This window comes from Lissotriton vulgaris, chromosome 5 (assembly GCF_964263255.1).
Source record: "Lissotriton vulgaris chromosome 5, aLisVul1.2, whole genome shotgun sequence".
Classification (NCBI taxonomy): domain Eukaryota; kingdom Metazoa; phylum Chordata; class Amphibia; order Caudata; family Salamandridae; genus Lissotriton; species Lissotriton vulgaris.
In genome coordinates, this window is record NC_141693.1 from 1,510,797,857 (window position 1) to 1,510,825,676 (window position 27,820).

At 45.7% G+C, this 27,820-nt stretch overlaps 1 protein-coding gene across 1 annotated transcript in view; it reads left to right on the forward strand.

The window, feature by feature from the left end:
* The window catches only part of LOC147712880 (triggering receptor expressed on myeloid cells 2-like), a 696,111-nt gene that overhangs the window by 268,639 nt on the left and 399,652 nt on the right, over positions 1-27,820 (forward strand). The gene's annotated exons all lie outside the window — the stretch shown is intronic.

The following is a 27,820-nucleotide window of genomic DNA, read 5'->3' on the forward strand; positions in this document are numbered from 1 at the left end:
AAGAAGTTAGAATTGAATCCCTCTGGTGGCAGCATCCCATCTGTGCCTGCAGAAAGTAGGTTTTATTTTCCCAAAGATGTGATAAAAGAATATCATAAGAATGAAGATATTGGCCAGTGGTTTAAAGCATATGAGTTAGCATTGTTGGCCCACCGGGTCCCTGAGAAGGATTGGGGAGCGGGGTTGTGGGGTCGCTTTGTGAATGAGGGAAGAGATACCCTGTTAGACATGCCTGTTGAGGATAGGACGTCTTATACTCATATGAAAGATGCTTTAATGTTGAGGTATGGCCTAACCCCAGAAAAGTACAGACAAGCTTTTAGAGAATGTAAGAAGTTGCCTGGTACGACGTGGGTTGAATATGTGTCTTTTTTTTGCAGAGCCATGGATGGTTGGGTAAAGGGCAGCAAAGTGGAAAGTTATGAAGCTCTTTATGATTTGTTTGCTTGGGAGCATTTGTCTAATAACTGTTTTCCAGAGCTGCGCCAGCACCTTATTGATAGCAAGATATCTAACCCTAGAAAACTTGCTGAGGAGGCGGACCACTGGGTCAGTACCAGGGTCCACAAGGGTCCAGTGGGAGACTCAGCCAAAGGTGGGAAGGGTCCCCAGCAGAAGAGTGGGGGGGACAAGGGAAAACAGAAGGAGTTCCAGAAAGGGCCCCAAAGTACTTCCCAAGGGAACCAAGGGAAAGGTTCCCAGCCTCCCCCTGTGAAGAAGCCAGGGGCCCGACAGGTAAACCTGTTCATAGGGGCCCAATGACCTGCTACGTTTGTGGGCAGGTGGGACACAGGTATTATGATCCCCAGTGTCCCATGAAAAATTCTAATGCACAACCACGTGCACCCCCCCGTCAGTTGGCGAGTGTAGCCCTGGGAGGGGAGGAGATGGTTGTCCCTGGTGGGAGGGGTCCCGCAGAAATGTCCCTGGTCTCACTAGGAGACATGGAAATGGTCCCTCCACCCCCTCTGCCTAGTAACACTAGTAAATATAGGCAGTGGGTGACCATTAATGGCCATAGAGTGGAAGCTCTCAGAGACACCGGAGCGAGTGTGACAGCTGTCAAGTGTCACTTGGTGTCCAGAGAGCAGGTGGTTCCCCACGCATTCTACCCTGTGATAGATGCTGACAACTCCCAGAAAGAGTGTGAGGTAGCTCAGGTTCCCTTTGAATGGGGGGGAGTTTCAGGTATTCTTCAGGTTGCTGTGAGGCCCGCCATGCCTGTTGATTGTCTCCTGGGCAATGATTTAGAAGACTCCCCTTGGGCTAAGGTGGAGAGGGAGACACATTTGAAAATGTTGGGTGTGCCAGAGTGGGTGTGTGCGACCACTCGTTCCATGACAGCAAGTAAGGGTGTTGATGGGGTCCCGGAGCCTGAAAATATGGCCCAGGACCCAGCTGTGAAGAGAAAAGGCAGGAGGCGCGGGAAACCGGCCCCCATAGTTCCCGTGGTCCAGGAGGAGGTAGACCCTGAGGGGGATGCCCTGGAGCCCACAGGGGAACAAGTTGCTGAACTGGGAGACCTGCCCGAGCTGACCCATTGGCAGCAGGATGGTGGTCCCTCCAGGGAAGAATTTTGTGCAGAACAGAAAGTGTGCCCTTCTCTTGTGGGTATGAGGCAGCAGGCCTCAGCCCAAACCTCAGGTGATCAGTCAGGGTCACATTTTGTTTACTGGGAGAATGACCTCCTGTATAGCGAGCCTAAGGCTGCTGAGCCTGGGTCAGCCTGTGTGCTGGTGGTACCCCAGCGCTTCAGAGCCTTCCTACTGGGTTTGGCTCATGACGTTCCTTTAGCTGGACATCTGGGGCAGGACAAGACCTATGACAGGCTTGTCACCCATTTTTATTGGCCTCAGATGCGCAGGGATGTAGACATCCATTGTAAGACTTGTCACACTTGCCAGGCAAGTGGGAAAAGCAGAAGGAAGCAGAAGGCTCCCCTCCAACCTTTTCCAGTGGTCAGTACCCCCTTTGACCGGGTGGGGATTGACATTATTGGGCCTCTGGACCCCAAGACAGCCCTGGGCAACAGGTCCATCCTGGTCTTGGTGGACCATGCCACACGGTACCCGGAAGCCATCCCTCTCCGAACAGTGACGGCCCCCGTGGTGGGACGGGCACTGATGGGTGTTTTCTCCCGAATGGGGTTCCCCAGAGAGGTGGTGTCAGACCGGGGCACCAACTTCATTTCCAACTACATGAAGTCTCTGTGGAAGGAGTGTGGGGTAACCTACAAGTTCACCACTCCTTACCACCCTCAAGGTAATGGGTTGGTTGAGAGATTCAACTGTACCCTTAAAGGCATGATCATGGGTCTTGAAGAACCAATGAGGCGGAAATGGGACGTCCTCTTGCCATGCCTACTGTTTGCTTACCGTGAGGTGCCACAGAAGTCTCTAGGGTTCAGCCCCTTTGAGCTTTTGTATGGTCACCCGGTAAGAGGACCTTTGAGTCTGGTCAAAGAAGGCTGGGAGCAATCTCCCAGGAAACCTCCCCAGGATGTATACAGTTACATGCTGGCCTTTAGGAACCAGACTAGGCGCTTCAGGGATCTTGCTCAGGCAAATCTGGAGGCCAGTCAGGAAGAGATGAAGCGGTGGTACGACCGGAATGCCACTCTGGTTGAGCTTCAGCCTGGTCAGGAAGTTTGGGTCATGTCCCCTGTGGAACCTTGTGTGCTCAAGGACAGGTGGACTGGACCGCTTAAGGTTGTGGAGAAGAAGAGCGATGTCACCTACTTGGTGGACTTGAAATCTCCCAGGAACCCCTTGAGGGTCCTGCATGTCAACCGTTTCAAGCCCCACTTAGAAAGGTCCGAAGTGGGCATGCTCCTAGCTACAGATGCTGGAATGGAGGAGGAGCGTGAGCCTCTTCCTGACCTCCTGTATGCAAAAGAGCAAGATGGGTCAGTGGATGGTGTGGTCCTCTCTGACACACTGACCCTTGAGCAGAAACAGGATTGTCGCCAACTTTTGGGACAATTCCCGGATCTGTTTTCCTTGGTTCCGGGTGTCACTCATTGGTGTGTCCATGACGTTGACACCGGAGACAGCCCTCCTGTGAAGCACAAGGCTTACAGGGTGACTGACAAGGTTCGAGCATACATTAAGGAGGAGGTCTCCAAAATGTTTGCGTTAGGGGTGGTTGAGTCCGCTAGCAGTCCTTGGGCCAGCCCAGTGGTCTTGGTCCCGAAGCCTGCAGCGCCTGGTGCTTCACCAGAACTTCGGTTCTGTGTGGATTACCGAGGACTCAATTCAGTCACCAAGACTGACGCGCACCCCATCCCCAGAGCTGATGAGCTCATAGATCGGTTGGGGGCTGCACGGTACCTTAGCACGTTTGATCTGACGTCTGGGTACTGGCAGATCGCCTTAACTGATGGGGCAAAAGAGAGGTCAGCATTCTCCACACCAGATGGGCTCTACCAGTTCCGGGTGATGCCCTTTGGGATGAAGAATGCCCCTGCCACCTTCCAGAGGTTGGTCAACCAGGTCTTGGCTGGACTGGAGGATTTCAGTGCCGCCTACCTGGACGACATCGCAGTGTTCAGCGCTAGCTGGGAGGAACACTTGCGCCACGTCCAGGAAGTGTTGTTGGCCCTGCGCAGAGCAGGCCTCACAATCAAAGCCAGTAAGTGCCAGATTGGGCAGGGTTCTGTGGTGTACTTGGGGCACCAAGTAGGGAGCGGCAAGGTGGCCCCCCTGCAACCCAAGATTGATACCATCCTGGCTTGGGCACTGCCCAAAACCCAAACTCAAGTGAGAGCCTTCTTAGGTCTCACGGGTTACTACAGGAGGTTTGTCAAGGATTATGGTAACATTGTGCACCCCTTGACTTCGCTGACTTCCAGGAAGCAGCCACGAAATGTGATCTGGACTGACGCCTGTCAGACGGCCTTTGACACCCTGAAAGCTGCAATGTGCACAGCACCTATACTCCAAGCCCCCTACTTTTCTAAAGAATTTATTGTCCAGACGGACGCTTCAGAGCATGGCGTGGGGGCTGTTCTAGCTCAGGTGAATGAAGAGGGCCGAGACTTACCTGTAGCCTTCATCAGCAGGAGGTTACTTCCCAGGGAACAGAAGTGGAGTGCGATAGAGCGAGAAGCATTTGCTGTGGTCTGGGCGCTGAAGAAGCTAGGACCCTACCTGTTTGGGTCTCACTTCCGGGTTCAGACAGACCACAGGCCCCTCAGATGGTTGATGCAGATGAGGGGTGAGAATCCAAAACTGTTGAGGTGGTCCATTTCTCTACAGGGGAAGGACTTTACGGTGGAACACCGCCCTGGTACAGATCACGCCAAGGCTGACGGTCTGTCCAGATTTTTCCGCCTTAGTGATGAGAACTCCCCAGGGGAAGGGTAGTTCTCCCCACATTTCAGCTGGAGGGGACACGTGTTAGACCTGACATCATTGGCTTTAGTCTCTCCTCCATTTTTTTCTGTTTGCCTCCACTGTTTACGATGTTTTTGCTGGTATACTGCTTTGGGCACTGTGCCACTGCTGATCAGTGCCACAGTGCAAGTGCTCCCTATGTAAAATTACTGTATTGATTGAATTCCATGTTTGGCTTATTTGGTTTACTGTCAGTCCCTAGTCTAGTGCACCAGGAGGGCCAGGGCTTGTAAATACAAATGCTGCTTGTGGGCCTGCAGCACATGTTGTGCCACCCACAAAAGCGGCCTAGTAAAAGTATGTCTACAGGTCTGCCATTGCTAGACCTACGTGCAGTCTGGTACTGTCACGCTGACTGCGCAAGTACACCTACTTGCCAGTCCCCAAACCTTCCCTTAACTTCATATTAGTCACCCCTATGGTAGGCCTGAGGGCAGGGTGCATTGTAAGCATAAGGTAGGACAAGCCTGACAAGGTTGGCATGTCCTAATAGTGAATTACAGCCATATTCGTTTTTCACTATTGTAAGGTAACCTGCTCTCCATTAGTTAGAATGGGCTGCCTGGGTTATTAATGCTATAATCCTAGCTGGCTCGGGGAGCATGGTGCAATGTCGAGTTTGGTATCCCTGAACTCGGGGTTTAATCACGCATCCATTTGTGTGGATGGTTTTTGGTCTCTGGGTTTGAAAGTAGCACTTTTAGAAAGTGGCTATTTTCTTGTCTAACTATTTCTGGTTTCTGCTGGTTTGGTGTGTGTGTGACAGGAGCTGGGTGGCTCCAGAGATCTGCTGAGTCAGAGTGGGATGAGTGGGACATTTGCATTGAGAGTAGGGGGAGAGTAGCTTCTGATAGCCTGCCCTGCCTGATACAATGCTGGCTCCACCTCCTGCCAGGCGACTGATGGCTCTGTGCCTGCCATGGACGATCCTAGCCCCACCTCCTGCCGGGAGGCTGATAGCTCTGCTCCTGCCAGTGACAATACTGGCTCCACCTCCTACTGGGCGGCTGAGGACTCTGCCCTGCACAGTGAATAGGCCAGGTGCCTCTGCCTGGCTACACCCACAACAAACCCAGGATGTTGGGAAATTCCCCTGCATGGACAAAGGGATCAAAGCCAAAAAGGGGTATAAGAGAAGGACCCCTGAACCAAGACTTTAGATCACTTCTGACAAGGAACCCTGAAACCAAGGACAAGAAGCCTGCTGATCCAAGGACTTGCCTACCCCTTCTGCCAGTGTGCTGTTTGCTGGGGGGAATCCTGCATTGCTTCTTTATTTTTGCCAAGGAACCAGGAGAGAGGAACTGTGTGTGTACTCTCAAACTTTGCTAAGAAAATCTCCAAGGACTGGAAGAGTGCCAGTCTCCTGCTGAAGTCACAGGGCTAAAGGACTTCATCATTTTCTAAAAGTGCTTGTGGCTGGAACTTGTGAATCCAGCACCTCTGAAAGAAACCAGCAATCTCGACGCCGATGGACGTCGCCGAATCCAGCTCGACATCGTGAGTAACGGCTCCAGTGTCCCGCTTCCTCGACGCCGGCCGCCGGGCCCGATCGAGGCCAGCAGCAACGCCAGTGAGTAGCGAGTTCGGCTCCAGCTCCAAGTGACCCCGTGTCTGCACCGCTGCTGATCACATCGACTTCGTGCCCTCTCGACGCCGTGAGCACTGCTCACTCTTGCAACTTCATCGACATCGACGACGACGCCGTATCCTGCTTCGCCTCGTGAGCGCTGCTCCTGCCCGACATCGATCGACGCCGCTGCAGGTCGCCCAGACTCCGAGGCCGGATCGACGCCGAAGACGCGACGCCGGACACCTCGACGCCGCTGATCATCGTGTGCTTCATTTTCCAAGGTACTGTGTTGTGAGGGTCCGTGTGGCTCCAGGCTCGACGTAGCGCTCCTCGCGGTCGACGCCGAACCCTTTGGATTAACTTTGCCTCGACGTCGTGTGACTCCCGTGTGGGTTACATTGTTGCCAAGAACTTTGTTTTACAGAAGAAGAGTTGCTTTTTGATACTAAAGACTTTGTGCTGAGAAGAAACTACACTTGAACTATTATTTTCCCTTCCAAGAGTATTTATTAAGACTGTGGTATATTTTTGTCGTTATTTGGTCTTGTGCTAAGCCTTATATAAAAATCCTTATTTTTATAATACTACTGTGTCGTGTCCATTTGTAGAGTATTCACTTTATTACTGTATGTGGTCATAAATGCTTAACGCACTGCCTCTGAGATAAGCCTGTCTGCTTTGCCAAGCTACCAAGGGGGTGAGCAGGGGTTATCTAAGTGTGTGATCCCCTTGCCCTGACTAGAAAAGGTGTGTCCCTATTTGTCAGAAGTGTATACCTCTGCCACCTAGAGACAGCCGGTTCTAACAGCCCAGGATTATTTTCAGCCAGGGTAACAGAGTTACTACAAATATATGATGATGAGGCATTATCTTACGTCAATGACATCTATCTTACAGACGATGACCTGGAGACTCACTTGAAAAGAGTGAACACCATAATACTTGGGTTTGCATCTGAAGGGTACAAATTCAACTTTAAAAAATCACGAATTGCCCACCTAACTGTCCTATTTTTAGGATATGAATTATCAAGTGAAGGCAAAAGCCTAGCAGACAACTTCTTAGAGAAGTGTGCTGTACTCCAAGCTCCAAACACGCTGAAAAACTTACAATCAATACTAGGTTTCCTGAATTTCGGAAGAACATACATTCTAAATTATGCAGAGAGGGTTAAACCTCTCTACGAACTAATAAAACCTGATTTTAAACCAATTAATTGGATTCAAAAACACACAGAAATTTTAAGATCATTACAGACAGACATGTTAACTAAAACAAAACTGCAAACACGCGCAAACGAACACAACCTTGTAATCCGAGTCATCCCAGGAAGATGCGGATTCACATACCTGACCTCTAATGAGGGAGAAACGATACCAATAGCTTACAAATCACACTTGTACACACAAGCTGAAATGAAATTCAGTTCTACTGAAAAAATTCTAACTGCATTCAAACTGCTGTAGCAAAAGAAAGAGCCCTCGCACAAGGTAAACGTATAGTAATCGTTACACCGGTACCTGCCCTAGAACCAGTAACAAGAGCAAGCATTCCCAATGCTAAAGCTTTACATACGAGATGGATACAATGGGTTAATTCTCTTGCTGCACCAGACGTAGTATACGAATTTGATCCTAACTTAAAAACACAAGAATTTCTACAATACGAATATGAATGTCCTCTGCCGACCGAAATCCTGCCTCTCGAACATTACGGCTGTATAATATATACAGACGGCTCAGCACAACCAGCAGTTGGGGGTAAACAAGCCTATAGAGCTGCGTGTGCGATTGTTAAAGGTCGTTGGCACAAAGGAAAATTTAAAACTTTGGTAACAAAAACTCAACCACTCGGAGACTGTACAGCTCAGCGAGCAGAACTACAGGCTTTTAAGATGGCACTTGAAAATACCGATCGCGAATTCCCCACACTAACAGTTATTACTGTGTCCAGTCTTACAATGAATACTTGCAGAACTGGGTTCAAAACAACTTCAAAGATGCAAAAGGTGGCACAATCAAGCATAAAATGCTTTGGGAACAAGTAGTTCTTTTACAGAAAGAACTACGAAAGACTAACGTGATTCATACACTGAGTTCACGTTCACGTTCACGTTGCGGGGAATTCATTGGCTGATGAGGCCGCAAGAGCAGCTGTACAAACGGCTTCCGTAGCTGCCATTACTCGGTCAGAAACAAAAATAGACAGCGAGATAATGCAAGCTGTCAGTGCTTCAGTAAAAGACAGTGGCAAGACACTCCCGAAAGGCTTTCCAGCAAAGTACTCATACAAAACTGATGCAAACAACGTTCTGTTTGCTCAAATCCCTGGAGTAGGGGATAGAGCAATTACAAACACGGAACACAGGTTAGGACTAATTTTAGCGGCACACGAAGGGCTAGCTTCTACACATGCTGGTGTTTCCACCACAGTATCATTATTAAAACAGAGATACTGGTTGCCACGCATGAGAAAACAGACTAGGAACTATGTTCTAGAATGTGAAATATGCCAAAAAATGAAAGTATCAACAGTGAAACGGCCAGCGCAGACGCCCCTTCTAATCTCAGACAAACCATTAGCATGTGTTTACCTGGACCACTGTGGTCCATTACAATGGGACGGCAACTATAAATATATCATGGTCGCAGTGGATTCCTGCACGAGATTAATTTGGATGTGGGCCCCAGTGCTCGGCTGACGCCAGAACTGTTATAAAAGATTTGCAAGTCTTTATCGGCACATACGCAATTGGCATGCTACATTCTGACCAGGGTCCTGCGTTTAGCTCTCGGGCTTACAAGGAGGCCATGGCCAGCATGGGCATTGCATTGCGGTATTCTAGTCCATTCCATCCCGAGGGAAATGCGGTAGTGGAGAGAAAAACCGTGACATAAAGCAATCTATAACAGCGAGGGTAGTAGGTTTGGGTGACGGGTGGGTCAAACATCTAATAAGAGTCCAACGTAGTCTTGATAACATGCCAAGAAATTCTCTAGGAGGTATCAGTCCGTACGAACTTTTGTTTGGTACTAGAATGATCATCCAGGATTTGGATTGTCAGACTTCAGTGGTGAAACAAAAAACCTTTTATATCAAAGATCGTTTGGCTGTTTTACAGGACTTAAATGAAACAAGAAAAAGTCTAAGTAATGAAAAGCTAAAGCCAACGACCACTGAAGAAAAACCACCTGTCCCAGAAAGACCTGTCTGAATTCCAAAGATTGGGGATCTGGTCAGAGAAAAGATCGCGGTGAAGAAGGAATTTGGGCCTTCTTACAGAAAAGCAGTACCTGTCTTAGCTGTCAGCGGAACAAGATCAGTAGTACTACAACCCCTTGCTGGTAAAAAGGAGAACCAAGTTGTATCAATCGACCTGGTAAAACCACAACCATGTGGCCAATAATAAGTAGTAGGCTCAGTGGACTCCCGAGAAATAGCAGAAGACCAAATCTTGCTACAATCCAAGAGGTTCAAACTGAGAGACTAATCACTTTTGATAAACCTTCAGTTGAGGAGGAAAGTGAACTTAAAGTAACACTACCAGAGATTGTAGAAAGCTTGGGAGCTACCAAGGGCGGAAAAGCGGCGGGCCCAGATGGAATCCCAGCGGATTTGTACAAGTCAAATATCGAACTATGGGGCCCGATACTTGTACAACTCTTTAATGCAGCTCTTGTAAGGGGATTGAACCCTTCCTGGTTCACATCAATTATTGTACCCATTTACAAGAAGGGAAACAGACAAGTTTGTGCCTGCTATAGGCCAATTTCCCTTCTGGATTCGTCAATAAAGATCCTTGGTAGAGTGATTTTAGTTAAATTGCAAAACTGGGCAGAGGAGGCGGGGGTAATTAGTGATTTACAATTTGGATTTCAAAAAGGCATAGGAACAATAGAGCAGGGATTAAATTTGTTCCTGATTCAGCAGAAACATACTGTGATAAAAAGGGAGCGCCTATATTGTGCATTTGTTGATCTTGCATCAGCTTTCGATTGTGTGTCCCATAGTAAATTATGGGACGTGATGTCACAATTGGGCGTGGAAAAGCTGATAATCCAATTCTTAAGGGACCTATATGCAGGAGCATCAGCTGTTGTACGTTTTGGCAAGAAGGGGGAATGTACCAGATCTTTCGGAATAGGCCGTGGAGTGCGCCAGGGGTGCGTACTGGCGCCCTTCCTATTTCTTATTTATATAAATGGTCTGGAAAAATGCCTGCTGCAAGAGTGTGTGGATATGCCTAAGATCGGAAAGAGATTTATTCCCACACTCCTGTATGCAGATGATGCTGTTTTGATGGCGCGCACCCCCATTGCCCTACAAAAAATGTTAACATCTTTTAACCAGTTTATGCTCGATCTTAATTTAAAAATAAACTGTAGTAAGACTTTTTCAATGAATTGTGGTACGCGCACCAAAAAACAAATGAAAACAATGTACATAAATAATGCCCCCTTAGAAAGAACATCTACCTTCCCATATCTTGGAATTTTGTTTCACGAAACTGGTACTTGGTCAAGTGCGGTGAAGGTACGAACGCTCTTGTTCTCTAAGACAATCATGGCATTAAAAAGTTTTACACGTAAATTGGGAATGAAACCAATCAGGGAAATTTTAACTGTGTACAATGCGACGTGTGTATCTGTGGCACTGTATGGAGCTGGCCTCTGGGGTTATACCAATATAAAGTCACTTCAGATAGTCGAAAATAAATTTTTAAAGAACATCCTATCACTTCCAGAGAGTACAGCGAACTCTATATGCCATGATGAGTTGGGGATCCCCTATATAATGGACACAATTAGAGTACAACCCATCTTACTATGGCACAGAGTATGGACAGTGAACGAATGTGTATTAAATCGAGCCATAATACAGGATGTCTTAAAAATGGGGAGAGCAAATGTTGTTGAATGGCTAAATTACATCAAAACGTTCCTTAATGAAATAGACCGTTCACTCTATTACAATGATCCGCTTTCCATGGCAAATATTTCTAGAAAAGACCTGAAGACACTATGTATGGAATTCCTCAGAAATAGAAGACAGCTTGATGAATCGAATAAAAATACTGTCACTTCTCATCAATTAATTTTAATAAGCGACAAATTACAGCCATACTTAAGTTTATATATGTGTAATTTTGATAGACTACTTTTAACACGTTTTAGAGCTAACATTGTTTTTAGATTATTTACTTTCCCTGTAATGAATACATGGTCCAAAGAACTCCCTTTATGTCCCTGTGATGAAATATCTATGCAATCGAATATACATGTTCTATTTTTTTGTAAATTCTATACGCTGCCTCGTAGAAAACTGATTGTCCCCATTTTAAAGGAAATGAATGTGAACAGATGTCGCCTAGCATATTTAGTACTGCAAAAAATGGACAATGTTTTTACTGTGGCTTCATTAATTGAGTATTTTAAACTGGTTTTTAAATTCAGGAAGTCGCTTCGCTTGAATGAACTGTAATAGTGTAAACACTATGTATTGTTTTTAATATCCTCCTACATTGATGTAATACTGTGCAATGTAAATGAAATATGATTGCTGTTGCTTTTATGGTTATACCTTTTTAGCCGAATAAAGTACTTTTTGACTTTGACTTTGATAAACCTTCAGTGAATAAAAAAGGACTATGCAACAAAGCCATGGAACTTGTGCCTCTTGATACCCAAATCGCAACAGTTCGTCAAGAAACACCTGTCTACAATGATGTAGCCTCTGACTATACAAATGTAACAAAAGAAAATCCAAAGATCAATGGAAATCGGGAAGCAATTCCACCAATTGACAGAACTGCATCTGGCTATTTTATCAACTTTGATGACTTTTCCGATGATCCAAGTGAACATGGAGACAAGCCAGCAACAAAAACTTTCAAAGAAAAAATTACAGAGCTCTTTCATCAACTGAGAGAAACATATCTAACTTCACCATGGATTAAATTATGGATTGTGTTAGGTGTACTTTTCCTCCTTCTGTGGCTCATCTTGGTTTTAAGTGTGGGTAGATTTATTGATGGAAAATATAGTACAATAGACACAGCAAGTCAGAACATCAACGTGGTCCTGAAACCACACAGATCCTCTCACATCGAAAAAAGAGAACTATCATCAGTGAACATCACAGCCATCCCTATACCTGGTGGTATAGCAGGGACAAAACTGACTATGAAATCTATGGCCGGGTTGAGCTCTTGAAATATCTACACCAATTTAAGATTTCCTTAAGTGACTTTGTATCACCTAGTACTTTCTCTGATGATTGGGACTTTGAAAATATTAATAATATGATGTCAGATTTAGAAATGTCAGCAAAATTTACAGAACATGATTATTTACAGGGTTCGTTGAATTATGAGGAAATGTATTGTTTCAATCACTTTGGGCATCACTATCTGCATAAATCTGCTAATCCTAGAAATGTTTTCAGTTATAATCAGTGGGAACATTGTCCAACTCCGCCAAAAGGTAGTCCGAAAACATTTTCTGAGAAATTTCCCTATTTCTCAGGGTTTAATTACACAAATCCAGAAACGTTTTATTTCAAAATGTTAAATAAGGTAGGAGTGAAAAACATGTTGACAAATACTAAACTGATTTATTCAGAAAAATTTTATGAAAAAATTACTACATTTGGTTTTGAATTTTGGAAAAAACAACATTGAGACAAAAAACATCTGGGGTACAAAAGAGTGGCAGGTACAAGGTCTAGAATCATTGTTTAGAGCCTGCATGATCCCAGAACAAATAATGTTCCTGAATGACACCATTCAACAAACAACCTGTCTTGGTCTAGCCAAGATAAAAGATTTGAACAACCATTCTATACCAAAGCCTATGCCTGATAGAAACACCACTACAGATGAGGGGTTAAACGTGTCATATATTGTAAAACAAAACAGAACAATTCCTGATTGGAACAAATGGTTGATCTGGCCCACAGACACAAATAACTGTCAAGATAGATTCCTGAACAAAATACAGGGGTTCAAACAAAACAGGCCAGACCCAAGATATTCCCAGAGACAACACCCAGGGATAATTACAACATACAGTGTAGGAAAACTATGCCTCGACTGGCTACAGAGATCCACACTTCCCGAAATTAAGCAACACTTAACTTTACTTAAAGAAGGTTCTGACTTGCGAGATTTCATAATGGGACCTCGCAAACAGCGTCATAAACGTTTCATATACGCTGGTATATACGCAGCTTCCAATGAAGCTTGGAAAGTAACACAAATTGAAACGGCAGAAAAATACGAGAAATTGATCGTATTAATTTGGAAAAATCCCTTTCTGTAGTGAACAATGGGTTAACGACTCTGTCCTCCGGAATTTATTCACTGGACAGCATTGTATCATCTGCTATTGATATAATAGAACAGGATATGCTAATGTTACAACATGGTCAGTCCCAATTACGGTCTATTGTACAGCTAGGCTGGACGTTACAAAACCTCCGTTCAGGCTACGTGCCATGGCGTCTAATCAACACAGCGTCATTATTTTCTATCTTTAACCTTACTGATAGACAAATCTCGTTGATACAAAAAGGAGCAGACTATACGGTGCGGAGCTTTGAAAAATTCAAAAGATTACCATTGACAATGTCAGTAAGACCTTTCATTGAAAGGATAACACATGGCGCCATTACAATCCCGATAACAACTTTTCAGTTTCAATAATGCCAAAAGTATATACCAGCAGGCCTGTATGAAAGGTTGGGTAAAGGATACATCAAGTCGACCTGGAATTTACCTCATACACATAAATGTCCTAGTGAAGGGAAAAAAGAAGTATTTCTTAGTGGTAACAATTGTAAAAAATCACTAAGCGGTACACTTCTGTGTCAAGGTATTAACTTGCATGGAGCCTGCGAAGGTTCATCAAACAACCTTTCATGTCATCTGCACAGCACCCCTGCTACACAGATAGAGCCCTTTTTCAGACAACTTTCCAATGGTAGCTACGTTATAAGTGACCACAGCTGTTGCGGCATGATGGCAGGAAAAGCCTATCTCGTGAGCATTACTTCCAGGGTCATTTGTTGTATGCAAGTATTGTATCCAAACAGCAATCCAGACATGGAGGCAGCAATATGGCCTTCTGTGAATATCTCTTCTATTCGAATTGATACTTTAAGCAGAATGAAGTCTATTCTTTTACAAACAACTGTGCCTTTAACCTCGTCCAAAGAGATGTATGACCTGTAAGTTGCAAGGATAGCAGCAGAGATACATACCCTATTATCGACAAATTGCCCCGTGCATTTCGTAGAATTGTTAAGCCAAATCTTAAACATGTCAGATAGCAGTGGCATCACACATGTATTTAAGACAATTTTTTCGGGACTGTTAGCACCCTTTGAAACAGTTCTGGGCATCTTCCCGAATTTTGTGCATTCTCTATTCGGTGGCCTGCCTCTTATTTTGGGACTCGTAGCAGGAATTTTATTTTTGTTCCTTCTGCTCCGATATGGCAAGCCAAGTCACAGACAAAACTGAAGCTACGATGGAAGAAACGATCCTAGCAATACGATACTGAGAACGTATCACTAAAGTCCTCGGATTGGCCCGGCTAAGAGATCTGAATACTACCTGGTTTCTTTCATTCAGACCAATCTGGCAAAATTGCATCTTACCTGTGCTTCGATGTCTGCTATGCAGAGAAGAATGCGTGTTGGACGTCTGTCTTACACTACCATCAGCAGTACCAATGGATATCGATGCTTTGCTTTGTCTGGTAACGACTCATGCAACATGTTGTCCCCAGCGGCAACCGATTCTGATGACAGCATTCGTCGAGACTTCACCATTACGATTAGGTGGCGGTGAAGTACGAGATGAAAGCGGCACCACACAGGTACAACCTTCTGTGAACATTGCTGATATGAACACCAATGATGGCAATGCATCGCATATATGCACTATTTCAGATTTTTCAGCGTTGGCCCAACTTTCACCTACTGTTGTAGACTAATTTTTTGCTGGCCTAGCTGAGGTAATGTTCTCTCCCAACAACGACAATAATATTTGAAATAGCGAGCACACAGCGTTCCCTGAACTCTGAATTTGGCCTTCAGTTTTGATAAACAGCACTGCTGAAAATATTTGGAACTATGTTTCCCATAAAAGCGAAATTATTTTTCCCCAATTTCCAAAATATTTACTTTTTTTTGGCACAAGGTACTCTGCTTAAAGTAGAACTATTCTTAGAGAACATAACTTCTATTCTTAGAGATTCTAGAGACAATATTTTGAATCAGCCTCTAGCACATGTACAATGTACAATCTTGTATAAATATGTGATGAAATGGTCTCGACCTTTTTTCTGTATTAAGAGCCATTTCATGAATGTAAATTTTCGTGATTCATTCAGTCAACATTCTAAATGAACAAAATTTGATTTGAATGATACCACTGCTTGAAAGCGTACAGTATAATACTCATTTTCGTGTATCTATACCATTTCAAATGCATTTGATGTATTTTTGGGTGGGCTGGAAAACACATGCATATTTATATCTTTATATATTTCTTAGTATTTAGTAATGATGGACATTATACATGGAGTGGGTGTTCTGAACGTATCTAGGACCCTAATTAAATATTCCTGATTTATGCCCTTATGTGGTTATAACAAATCATATCCTTATAAAGGCATAAGAATCATATCCATATTTAGTAATAGCCAATGCAGTCCAAATATGGCAAGGCTACTTCCTTAGACTCCTAGAAAGTACAACGCGTTCTTTAAACAAACCAAACCTCCAGCAGCCCGGGAATTCCCCCTGCTTTTGTTTTGATTTGTCCTAGAACTCCTGCCAGTTCTTAGTGACAGTTCTTATTGATGTCTTATGTCCAACCTTACGTCAAACACGGCACCTTCCAGGTAAAAATATACCAGCATTTGCCTTAAGCAACACACGGTGGTTTGGAGCAGAGCGGCTATCTACTTACCCAAAGCCCAGCTGATGCGAGTGCCGAAGGAAGCCGTCCCTCCCATTTGACGCACTGAGAAAGACGCTGTCTTTTCTCCTGCCGAGAAAATCCAGCTCCAGTGTTTCCAGTCACCCTTGCGGGTTACTGGGAGACTGAGTCCTGAGAACGAGATACAAGACCTCCTTCATTCTAAAACCAAGGTACGGAGCTGATTAGATCCTTAGAGAAGTCTTGATTCAGATTCTTGGCAAAACTAACCTAAACTTAAACTGCAACTCCCTTACTCCTTCCCACATACTAGGCTTAGGTTAGGTACACTGGGGTAGGCGTAATTTAGAAGCACCAGTTGAGTACGTTTAGTCAACTTTTATCATTGTATGAAATTGTATATATTTTATCCGTTTTAGTATCATATGGCTCAGAAACCATATCTATGCTTTTACAGTATTATTTCATAATACTCCTTTTACTGTACGCACTTTACTTTATGATAAGTATTGCAATTGTGGCAATTCACTTCTCTTGCATGAGAAAGAAGACTGCTCAATAAATAACACCTTTTATTGAAAACGCCTGTCTCTCTATTTCTCTGCACTCTGGTGAAACTAAGTATGCACAATTGACTGAGTGAAATAGCTATCTATTGTTTTCACACGACTCTGGAGATATACTCCTTATTCTGGAGGGAGCAAAGTTGTCATGTTTATGCGGTTGTCAGAAGCTAATCCCTTCTTGTCTAATCAGGAAAGTTAACTCCTTCCTGTTCATTCGAGAAAGTTTCTAGTGACCTCTGAGCTAGCTGGCATTCCTAATTAAGTCTAACATATTCAGTAGAGACCTAGTCGACCTCAGTCCTACGTCTAAACTACCGTTTATGTTATTCCAATGCGCAGAGCCTATTGGGAATATAGGAACTACACTACAATTTAATTTACAAAATAAAATATATTGAAAAATCAGACTTTTCATTCCAGATTGGCTTTTGTAGTTTGAAGTTTAAGTTTAGTGTTTTGGTTAGTTAAAACCGTAACAATTTCACAAGTTTGAACAACGAATTAATAACATTGTATAAACATCATAAAATATGTACCAAACAATTCAAAGGTCATTCAGCTGGTTTCTTGCTAGTATGCATTTTTTAAGTAAATTGGTGATTTGAAACCAGAACTGAATTTGTGCAAAATGAGCCAACTTTAAAGTAAAACAATTCCAGCATGATGACAACGGTCTTTCAACTTTGATTTTTACACACTTCCTGACACAGAACACTTTCAATATGATTTAGTAATTAGGAACAAGTAGAGTATATAAACTCTTCTCAAACTTTAAAACATTTACTGATAAAACTGTCTATTATGGGATAAAATTGACAGAGAAATAAGTGCTGGGTAGGGGTGGCATTGTCCATGAGAAGGTTTAAGGAAAAATGGCCCCTGATTGAATACGGACTACCATTTCGCTTGTAATGGGACTCAGCCGCCTCTCTGAATGATGGCTTCCGATTAGACTTTTAGATGTGCCCGTACCTAGGGCAACAATGTATTATCTATCATGGCTTATGTTGTATTGATAATAATGTATTCATTTGTAAAAGGGACTTGGCGGTCATGCAGGAAAGTTGGATTGACTGACTGTTCAATAGTGTAATCACTGCACAGCGACAAGTTCTTATCTTGAGTGCCAGGAGGGCGGGGCAAATACATTTCTGTCGGAGTTGGTTGACTGCAGGACAAATCACAGCCCCACTTGCTAGGCTCGTCAGAACTTTTGGACAGGAAGTGCTCTCGTATGCCGATGACACCCAGATCATGGTCTCTCTGTCGCAATCTGTTGAGACCACGGCCCTAAATTTTAGAAATTGCATGGAAGCAGTGGCAGGCTGGATGGCCTCGAACTTCCTCAAGTTAAACGGGGAAAAAACTGAGATTCTGGTCTTCGTGGAAACAAGGAGGTCTGGTCAGCCGATTGGTGGCCACAGACACTGGGAACTTGCCCCCAGCCCTCTCCCGTTGCCCGCAACTTGGAAGTCATACTTGACACCTCACTTGCTTTTGACAAGCAAGTTAACAGAACGGTCTCAACCTGTTGTGGGGTTCTTAGGATGTTAAGAAAACTTACCCATTACCTCTCTCCTGATGCCCTGAAATTGGTTGCGGTCGCCTTCCTATCCTCGCGACTGGACTACTGCAATGCCTTATATCTTGGCATGAGCAACAAACTACTCCATCGTCTGCAAGTCGTCCAGAACGCTGTAGCGAGGTTTGTCGTTAATGCCCCCAGACGCTCTTCAAAAACCTTGATCAGGAAAAATCTTCAACTTCATATTCTTCCCGTTTTCAGAGCATTTTAACATTTTCAATTTTACACTTTGTATATATATAGTACATTTGCTCGATGTATTTAATTTCATAAACAGTTGCGGACCCCCTGAGTGTCATGGACTGCCAGGGGTCACATGCTACAAGGTAAGGACCACAAATGGGGTGTTAGACTGCGTTGGGTGATAGGAGTACTCCCAAGATGGTCCTACCTTTCTCAAGGGAGACTATTCTGCCTGTGACCAGGCCATGAAATAACTAACTATTGGCGGTAGCTGACCTTTAGCTGTGGGATACAGGCATTTCTACCTACACTCCACTGTAGAGACTCCCTGCTGGCTCTCCCTGTGTAACTCCATGTATTCTGTCATGACTGCATTGTCACACTTTTTCTGAGTGTCAGAGGTGTGTGAAGTAGTGCCTGTAAACAGGAGGGATGGCGTATCCCTGTATCTATGTAGCCCCCAAGGTTGTAGGCTGCTTCATGAAGGTTAGTGAACTGCGGACTCCCCTTCTCTGCCTGTGCACCTTGTGCTGCTCTACTCTTCTGCCTTTCAGTTGAAACTTTTGAAAACCAAGTTCATGTGCCTGGTTTGGATTCACATAACTTTAAATAGAGCAAGAAGGCTTTCTTATATTTAACTTCCAAGGAGTAGGCCAGCCGGTGCCCGGTGAGGCACAACACCCCAACAGAGGACTTTAGTGAAGGCCACAGCCATAGCAACACACCTACATAAATGAAATACTAGGCTAACTAACCCCCACCTCTCTACCCCCAACTCATCCTATGTCCTGAGGTGCTGGAGGAACAAGCACAGAGAAACTGTCCCAGACTTGCCAAAGGTCATCTGGTCCCAGCCTATAAAACCAAGTGGACATTGATGGAGGTATAACATCATAGTGACGTTACCTCTTTGTTAGCTGGTTGCCATGGAACTGTGCAACACCTACGGGAAGATGGCCCTTAGCATAATTGGTGTGCTTGAAAACTTTGGACATAACTTTAAACCTGAATGGTTACTTCACTTGGTCCAACTGCCACTGATTCAGAATATGAACTAGGGCCCTCATTTACAAGAGGCCTGAGCTGCCGGAGCGTCACTTTTTATGACAATCCAGTGGCGGAGGCCTCTCAATCATATCTATAAGGCAACACAAAGCCCCCCTGTGTGGCTTTGCATAGCCTCATAAATATGGAGCAAAGGCTTGCCTTACTCTACATCATGGGTACTCACAAACTTTCTCTCGGGGCCAAATTTACAGTGTGGTTTGTGTCCGAGGGCCGCACCGGTGGGGGCGGGGTCAGTGGGGGAGAGGGCGGGGCTAGAGCACCAAAAAAACTGTGACCATGAGGTTCAACACAGGTCCCTGCAGCGGACGCCTTCGTCCACTGAGCCACCAGACCCGGCATACACACATCTCTCTCTCCCTCTCCCTCCATCTCTCCCTATTTCTCCCTCTGCCTCACTCAGACTGTCTCACTCCCTCTCTCTGTCTCTCTCTGTCTCACTCTCTTCTTCCCTCTCCCTCTGTCTCCCTCTCTCTCTCTCTCTCTCCTTATAATGAAGTACATTTAAAACAGGCTCATTTGAAATGTTAGGCTTGGCAAATAATTTGCAACTCTTTGAAAAATAAGTCAATTTTCAACATATAAGCATTGCCTTGTATTCCTTATTAGAGAATCGCGGGTTGTAACGCAGTGGCACAACAGTCCCTGGTTTTTGGTCCTGTGAGCATTAAGAATTTAAGCCGATGACTAACACAGAATTGTCCATAGAATGCGGCACAGCGCCATCTACTGTCGCATGCACATAAATAAATATGCAAAACTTAGCAATAAACATGCATAAAAGATTATAGCCCCCTCGAAAATCCCGAAAGATAACTGTACATTTTGTTTCAAACCCCAGGATATCTTTACATTTTGAATGATTCATTAACAAGGTCTAAAAGAGAGAACCAAAAAAATGGGGGCCAGCAATAACACTGATGGAAATGACATACACTTACTTCTTTCCGAGGCGAGGAGATGCGGCAGGCAATTGTTGCCATGGTAGGTGGGCGAGGCGTGCTTTCTTTTCAAACCATCACCTGCTGCGACGCAGGTGAGGGCGGGGGAGCCGCAGGTCAGCATGCAAGGCACTGATTGTCTGCTCATGCCCTTTTCTCGGCAAATGCGGCCCCCGAGGAATCACAACAGCAGTAATGGACCAAGTCCATGACTGTTGCTGTTTTCCATGGGGGGTCACAGGGAGAGGTCTGGCAGGCCGCAAATGGTCCACGGGCCGTACTTTGAGTACCACCGCTCTACATCAAGGACGCATTCCAAGTGCATTGCTGTGGGTGTTCCCACTCAACACTCATGCATTTTGACACTGCCCTAGATTCTCAACTTCACGTAAACCTAGGGCAGCACTAAAAACTTACTCCACCCCTGAACAAGGCGTAACGTGGAGAAATACTGACATTTCTCCTCGTTTTTTCCTCTTTCCATTTGTGCTGCATTCTGCAGCACACATAGAACTGGGGAACACGCCTCTCATGATTGTTTTTGTGCAGGATGGTGCCTCTTCCTGCACAAAATCAATCATGCCAACAACACAGACACCCTTGCACTATGGTGTAAGGGTGCCCGCATTGGAGCTTACTGCAAATTGTACGCCGGTGCTGGCTGAAAAGACAGCAATGAACTGTATCTTGCAAATATGGTGCTTTCCTGCCCTTTCAAATTGGCTTAGGGCAGCAGAGCAAAATGGCTTGCGGCAGTGCCCTACGTCTATTTTTTGTAAATGAGGTCCTAGGCCTTAGAGTAGACCTTTTGACTTGGAAGATTTGTGGCGTCAGGTGTTTCTATGTACAACTGAACAGAGGCATGATATATTGGCTGCCCTGCTGAAAGAGCAGGGAATATGCTCCAGGACTGAACAAAGGAGGTGCTTCTGCTGCAGTCTGAATGAATGAATGGAGACGCTGCCTCAAATCAGCCCCTGAACACAGATTCACCCGTGCATCATGGTACTGCAAAGACATGCACCTCGTGAAGGCTGCAAGACCGGATATATAAACTTGTGGCACAGTCCTACGAAGGGTCATCAGAGCACAGTGACCAAACCACTCCCTGATCGGCAAACAAAGCACAACTATGACCCATTAGTAGTGTGTAGTGAGAAAAGTTACTGTCAGAACCATCTGCTTGATGCCTCTTAACTTTTTGTGAAATCACTGTCCAGTCACGACTTGTGACTCATCCCCCAACAATGTTCGAGGTCTGCAACCAGAATGAACCCACCGATTGCTCCCAGGACCACAGTCCTCTGGGCTGGATGCTGTTTCAGATCTTAGCTTTAGCACTTGTGATGAGTCCCTGTGGTTCCTCCAGCTCTCCTGAACGCTGCACCCAATCACCGCAATGAACAACAACTTTGCTGTTATTAGTACAAAGCCCCTTGCACATTCAATATGTGCCCAGCTGCCTCTACTGTGACAGCACCAACCACATCTATGAGACACCTGAGTCCCCAAATCCCCAAGCATGTACTGACTGCCAAATGACCCTGAGTGGTGAAGGCCACTCTACTGCCTGAAGTGGCCGAAGTCACCCTGCTCCCGCTGTACTGCAATGAAGAAACTAAGACGGGACACCTCACTCCTCATGAATGCTGAAGGCCTGATTGTGAGGTTCTTGGCAATCCACTGAGCTTGAAGTCTGACTTATATAGTTCCAGGGACAGCAGAAATCCTTGTTACAATGGTTGCTTGCAGGTTGCCCTTGAGTGCCAAAGGCCCTGGGAAACTGTCCTGCCATTGGGTATTAGCGACGCATGGTAATGACACTGGTTAGTAAGTACAGTATGAAGCACCATAGTAATAACCAGAGGTCTTCAAACTTTTTATAATAAGAGCTATTTATGTTCAATAAAAATCCTCCCGAGCTACTAACCAATATTATCCGTGTGGTAATATGGACCATAAGAGACATGTTAATATTAGAGATCACTGTGTGCAAGATTACCAATAGTGATGACTTTAGAGCATCTACAGTAATGTCAAGAAATGTATGCAGCAGATCAGAGTGCCTGAACATTTGCTACTCAACAGCCATAGCATGGCATCAAGGTGATATTATAACATATCTGTACAATGCAGCATGATTTTTCATTCGCACATCAGCTTTAAATATATTTTGGAAATTCAAACATTCTACTCTAAACATTAGCTTATGAATTCCGAAAATACACACATTTTTCTAAATGTGAATTCATGTATTGATTAAGTAAAGCAAAAGCATTAAATTGAATAGGCTGAGCTGCACACAGAAGAGCTGCTTATTCATAGCTGGAGAGCTCACAAGGTACTCACTGGAGAAGCCTAATATAAATATAACAGTGATTGTCCCACTCACTGCAGGTCAATGCTATTAGAAAAATAAGATCCTTTTATTTATTTCCTCTGAACACTCTGCTTTCATTCATCTTCCCATACTCAAAGCTTTGATCCTCATAGCATGTTATTTAGGTGTTCTCTTGCACTCTTTTCTTACTATATTTTCTCAGATATTTCAGTTGTGCCTTCAATAAATACCTGCAAACAAAACAGGTGATGGACAGAATGTGAATCAATGTCACACATTCCCCCAGTCCAAAGATCTGGGCCTAAATCCATCGTTTTTTTGCACTCCACACCACCCTGGGTTAGACAATGGCGATATGCAAATCAGCACTGACCCTGTGCCCCATGGGAACAGTCCAGTCCGAACTACAAAAGCCATGTCCTTGAATTTGAATTTGAATTTGAATTTGAATTTAAAATTATTTATAAAGCGCACGTACACCAGCGGTTTCATGGCGCTACAAGTAACAGAAGATCTAGGCAAAAGGACCGGAGCTGGGGGAAGGAGAGACAAACTGCTAGTGGATCAGTTGAAGGACTTCGTGAAAAGATGAGCTTTGAGCTGCTTTCGGAACTGTGGGTATAAGGTTAAGGCTCTGAGCTCGAGAGGCAGGGAGTTCCAGAGGAGGGGGGCAAGGGTCGCAAATTTCGAGCCTCCCCATTTCTTTCTCCTGAACCGAGGGATTGTAAGAAGGGACAGGGTGGATGAACGTAGTTCCCTAGTGGGAACGTAGGGGGTGATCTCAGATGAGATGAAAGCCGGTGCCGTGCCCAGTCGAGCTTGAAAGGTAATGGAGGCAAGCTTAAACTGGACACGGGCATGAACAGGGAGCCAATGGAGAGACTTAAGGAGGGGAGTGGTGTGGTGGGACTTCGAAAGTTTGAACACCAGGCGCGCCGCCTGGTTTTGGATTTGCTGCAGACGCCGTAGGCTATATGCAGGTATACCTGCATATAGGGCGTTGCCGTAATGCAGGCGGGAAACGACCATAGCCAGGATGATCAATTTAAGGGCAGCAAAAGAAAAGAAACGGGACACCCGGCGTATAGTACGCAGTGCAAGAAAGGAAGAAGACACCACAGAGCTAACCTGGGAGTGAAGGGTGAGTTGAGAATTAAGTTTAATGCCTAATGTTTTGACTGAGGTAGAGGGGATGGCAGGAGGGCCTAGGGAGGGGGGCCAAAATAAAGAAGACCAGGGGCTGGATGAACCGCCCGTCAACACCAGCTCAGTCTTGTCTGGGTTGAGTTTCAGATGGTTGTGGTTCATCCAGTCCCGGATGTGAATCATAATAGATTGGAAATTGAGAGCAGAAGAAGGAGAAGAAGACAGATTAAAGACAAGCTGGAGGTCATCCGCATAATTAAACACGGCGACCTCCATTTGTTGCAGTGAGAAAATAAGAGGGGCAATGTAAAGGTTAAACAAGAGAGGGGAGAGGGAAGAGCCTTGGGGGACCCCGCACTGAACTTTCCGAACGTCCGCAGTAAAGTCACCCAGGCGAACTGCCTTGGTGCGGTCCCTCAGGAAGGAGGATAACCAGACCAGAGCGGTGCCCCCGATCCCCGCCGCCTTGACACGGGAAAGCAAGATGGTATGATCCACCGTGTCAAAAGCGGCTGAGAGATCGAGAAGGACCAAGGCCTGGGGCTGGTTGGTGTCCATTCCCTCCCTGAGGTTGTCCAGGACCGAGAGGACTACGGACTCCGTGGAGTGTGCGGGGCGGAATCCGGCCTGGCGGGGGGCGAGAGCTCCGTGCTTCTCCACAAAGGAGCTCAGAGCGCAGGTGACATGGTGCTCGAGCACCTTTGCCAGAAATGGCAGGAGGGAGATGGGACGGAAATTGGCAGGGGTGGAGGGGTCCGCGCCTGGCTTTTTCAAAATGGGTACAATTACCGCTGATTTAAGTGGATTTAATGTCCTTCCCAGAACGGAATCAAGCATCCGAGGACCGGACCGGTTTCGAGGTAACACCTCTCATCAGCCCGGCTAGCTTGACTCCAGTGGTGTGGAGTGCCTGGGACCCACGTCTGAGCATCCCCAGCGCACTTATGGCGGCAATTGCAAACAAAACAGGTGATGGACAGAATGTGAATCAATGTCACACATTCACCCCAGTCCAAAGATCTGGGCCCAAATCCATCGTTTTTTTGCACTCCACATCACCCTGGGTTAGACAATGGCGATATGCAAATCAGCTCTGACCCTGTGCCCCATGGGAACAGTCCAGTCCGAACTACAAAAGCCATGTCCTTCCCAGAACGGAATCAAGCATCCGAGGACCGGACCGGTTTCGAGGTAACACCTCTCATCAGCCCGGCTAGCTTGACTCCAGTGGTGTGGAGTGCCTGGGACCCACGTCTGAGTATCCCCAGCGCACTTATGGCGGCAATTGCAAACAAAACAGGTGATGGACAGAATGTGAATCAATGTCACACATTCACCCCAGTCCAAAGATCTGGGACCAAATCCATCGTTTTTTTGCACTCCACACCACACTGGGTTAGACAATGGCGATATGCAAATCAGCTCTGACCCTGTGCCCCATGGGAACAGTCCAGTCGGAACTACAAAAGCCATGTCCTTCCCAGAACGGAATCAAGCATCCGAGGACCGGATCGGTTTCGAGGTAACACCTCTCATCAGCCCAGCTAGCTTGACTCCAGTGGTGTGGAGTGCCTGGGACCCACGTCTGAGCATCCCCAGCGCACTTATGGCGGCAATTGCAAACAAAATAGGTGATGGACAGTATGTGAATCAATGTCACACTTCACCCCAGTCCAAAGATCTGGGCCCAAATCCATCGTTTTTTTGCACTCCACACCACCCTGGGTTAGACAATGGCGATATGCAAATCAGCTCTGACCCTGTGCCCCATGGGAACAGTCCAGTCCGAACTACAAAAGCCATGTCCTTCCCAGAACGGAATCAAGCATCCGAGGACCGGACCGGTTTCGAGGTAACACCTCTCATCAGCCCGGCTCGCTTGACTCCAGTGGTGTGGAGTGCCTGGGACCCACGTCTGAGCATCCCCAGCGCACTTATGGCGGCAATTGCAAACAAAATAGGTGATGGACAGTATGTGAATCAATGTCACACTTCACCCCAGTCCAAAGATCTGGGCCCAAATCCATCGTTTTTTTGCACTCCACACCACCCTGGGTTAGACAATGGCGATATGCAAATCAGCTCTGACCCTGTGCCCCATGGGAACAGTCCAGTCCGAACTACAAAAGCCATGTCCTTCCCAGAACGGAATCAAGCATCCGAGGACCGGACCGGTTTCGAGGTAACACCTCTCATCAGCTCGGCTAGCTTGACTCCAGTGGTGTGGAGTGCCTGGGACCCACGTCTGAGCATCCCCAGCGCACTTATGGCGGCAATTGCAAACAAAATAGGTGATGGACAGTATGTGAATCAATGTCACACTTCACCCCAGTCCAAAGATCTGGGCCCAAATCCATCGTTTTTTTGCACTCCACACCACCCTGGGTTAGACAATGGCGATATGCAAATCAGCTCTGACCCTGTGCCCCATGGGAACAGTCCAGTCCGAACTACAAAAGCCATGTCCTTCCCAGAACGGAATCAAGCATCCGAGGACCGGACCGGTTTCGAGGTAACACCTCTCATCAGCCCGGCTAGCTTGACTCCAGTGGTGTGGAGTGCCTGGGACCCACGTCTGAGCATCCCCAGCGCACTTATGGCACAGGGTCAGAGCTAATTTGCATATCGCCATTGTCTAACCCAGGGTGGTGTGGAGTGCAAAAAAACGATGGATTTGGGCCCAGATCTTTGGACTGGGATGAATGTGTGACATTGATCCACATTCGGTCCATCACCTGTTTTGTTTTCAATAAATACCTGCCACATCCACTATTTATCAATTTTTTAAGATACTAAGGCCCTCGTAACAAGTGCAAGATAATTTCCAATAAGTGCTGTAATACCTGTTTCAGCACATACCAGAATTCGGAATTTTGTGGTCTTATCTCATTGGATACAAACTTGGTGCAATAAATACCGCATAATGACCAGTATTTACCAGGACATGAGGATTAAGGTGCAGTGAGCACCAAAATCTGCACAATGTGGGTGGAATATGGATAGATTTCCATTGGTCCCCATGAAATGTCATATATTTGTGGTCTCAACCATTCATAAATACCTTTCTCAATCAAACTTTGAGTTCCAGCCTGGTCAATGCGATTAGCTGCCAATGTCTTCAGCTGCAGTGTTCCGGGAATCAATGCTCCTTATCCAATCCCTTTTCCAGCTGCCCTGTAAACACTTCTTCACCAACTTCAATTGGTGCAAATTGATACTGCTCTGCTCATCGCCAGCCTGCCTACACACATCAGAGTTAAAGCAGTTACACCGGCTCCCCAATGAAAGATGAGCCATGTTTAAGGTCATGTTATAGACCACAAAGCCATCTACTACAAATGCCCCAATTCCTTAGCCTCAAAGTTCTCCTGGTAGGTCCCTGGCAGGACTCTCCACCCACTAATACAGCACTGGTTGCAGGAAGCACAGAGGGATCTACTGGCGCCTGCACCCCCCACATGGCCCGCTTAGTTCAGTGCCAGCGCCTCAGGTCTCACTAATCCTGATAAAGCAGCATTGAAACCAACCACAAGCAATTCCCAAAACAGAGACGCTCACTCATGGAGGGAGTGGGGACAGTGCCAAGGATTCTCCAACGCACCCACACTGCAAAGGGGCCAGTGTAGGCCTACAGGACACACTCTGTGCTGCCCAGAATTTCAGGTTATTAAATACTTTAGTCAGACTTCCTCTCACTCACAGTGCCTACGTCTAGAGCTGTCACCATTTCCTCTAAACAGAGACAGAATCAGACAAAGTGACAGAGACTGTCATTTCATGCCTGAGGGGCCCCTCAAGCTGGCACTCGCAGAGGTGCACAAGATGGCATTTCCGCTCCTTCTCCTATTAGTTGGTGTTGTTTCAGGTGAGGAGAGCCCACAATAATCTGGTGATCTCATTCAAGAGACTTATTCACTGTTTGCTGTGTTATGTCACAAGCATTTGTATGGCTCACGTCTGTCGTTTGTATGGCCATGTGTCACTTGCAGTAGTCTGGGGCAACCCTACCTCATGGTTGTGGGGTTCCTTGTTGACTACTCTCATTGACACGTAGTGTTATTTTGTCAAGTGTCTCTGACG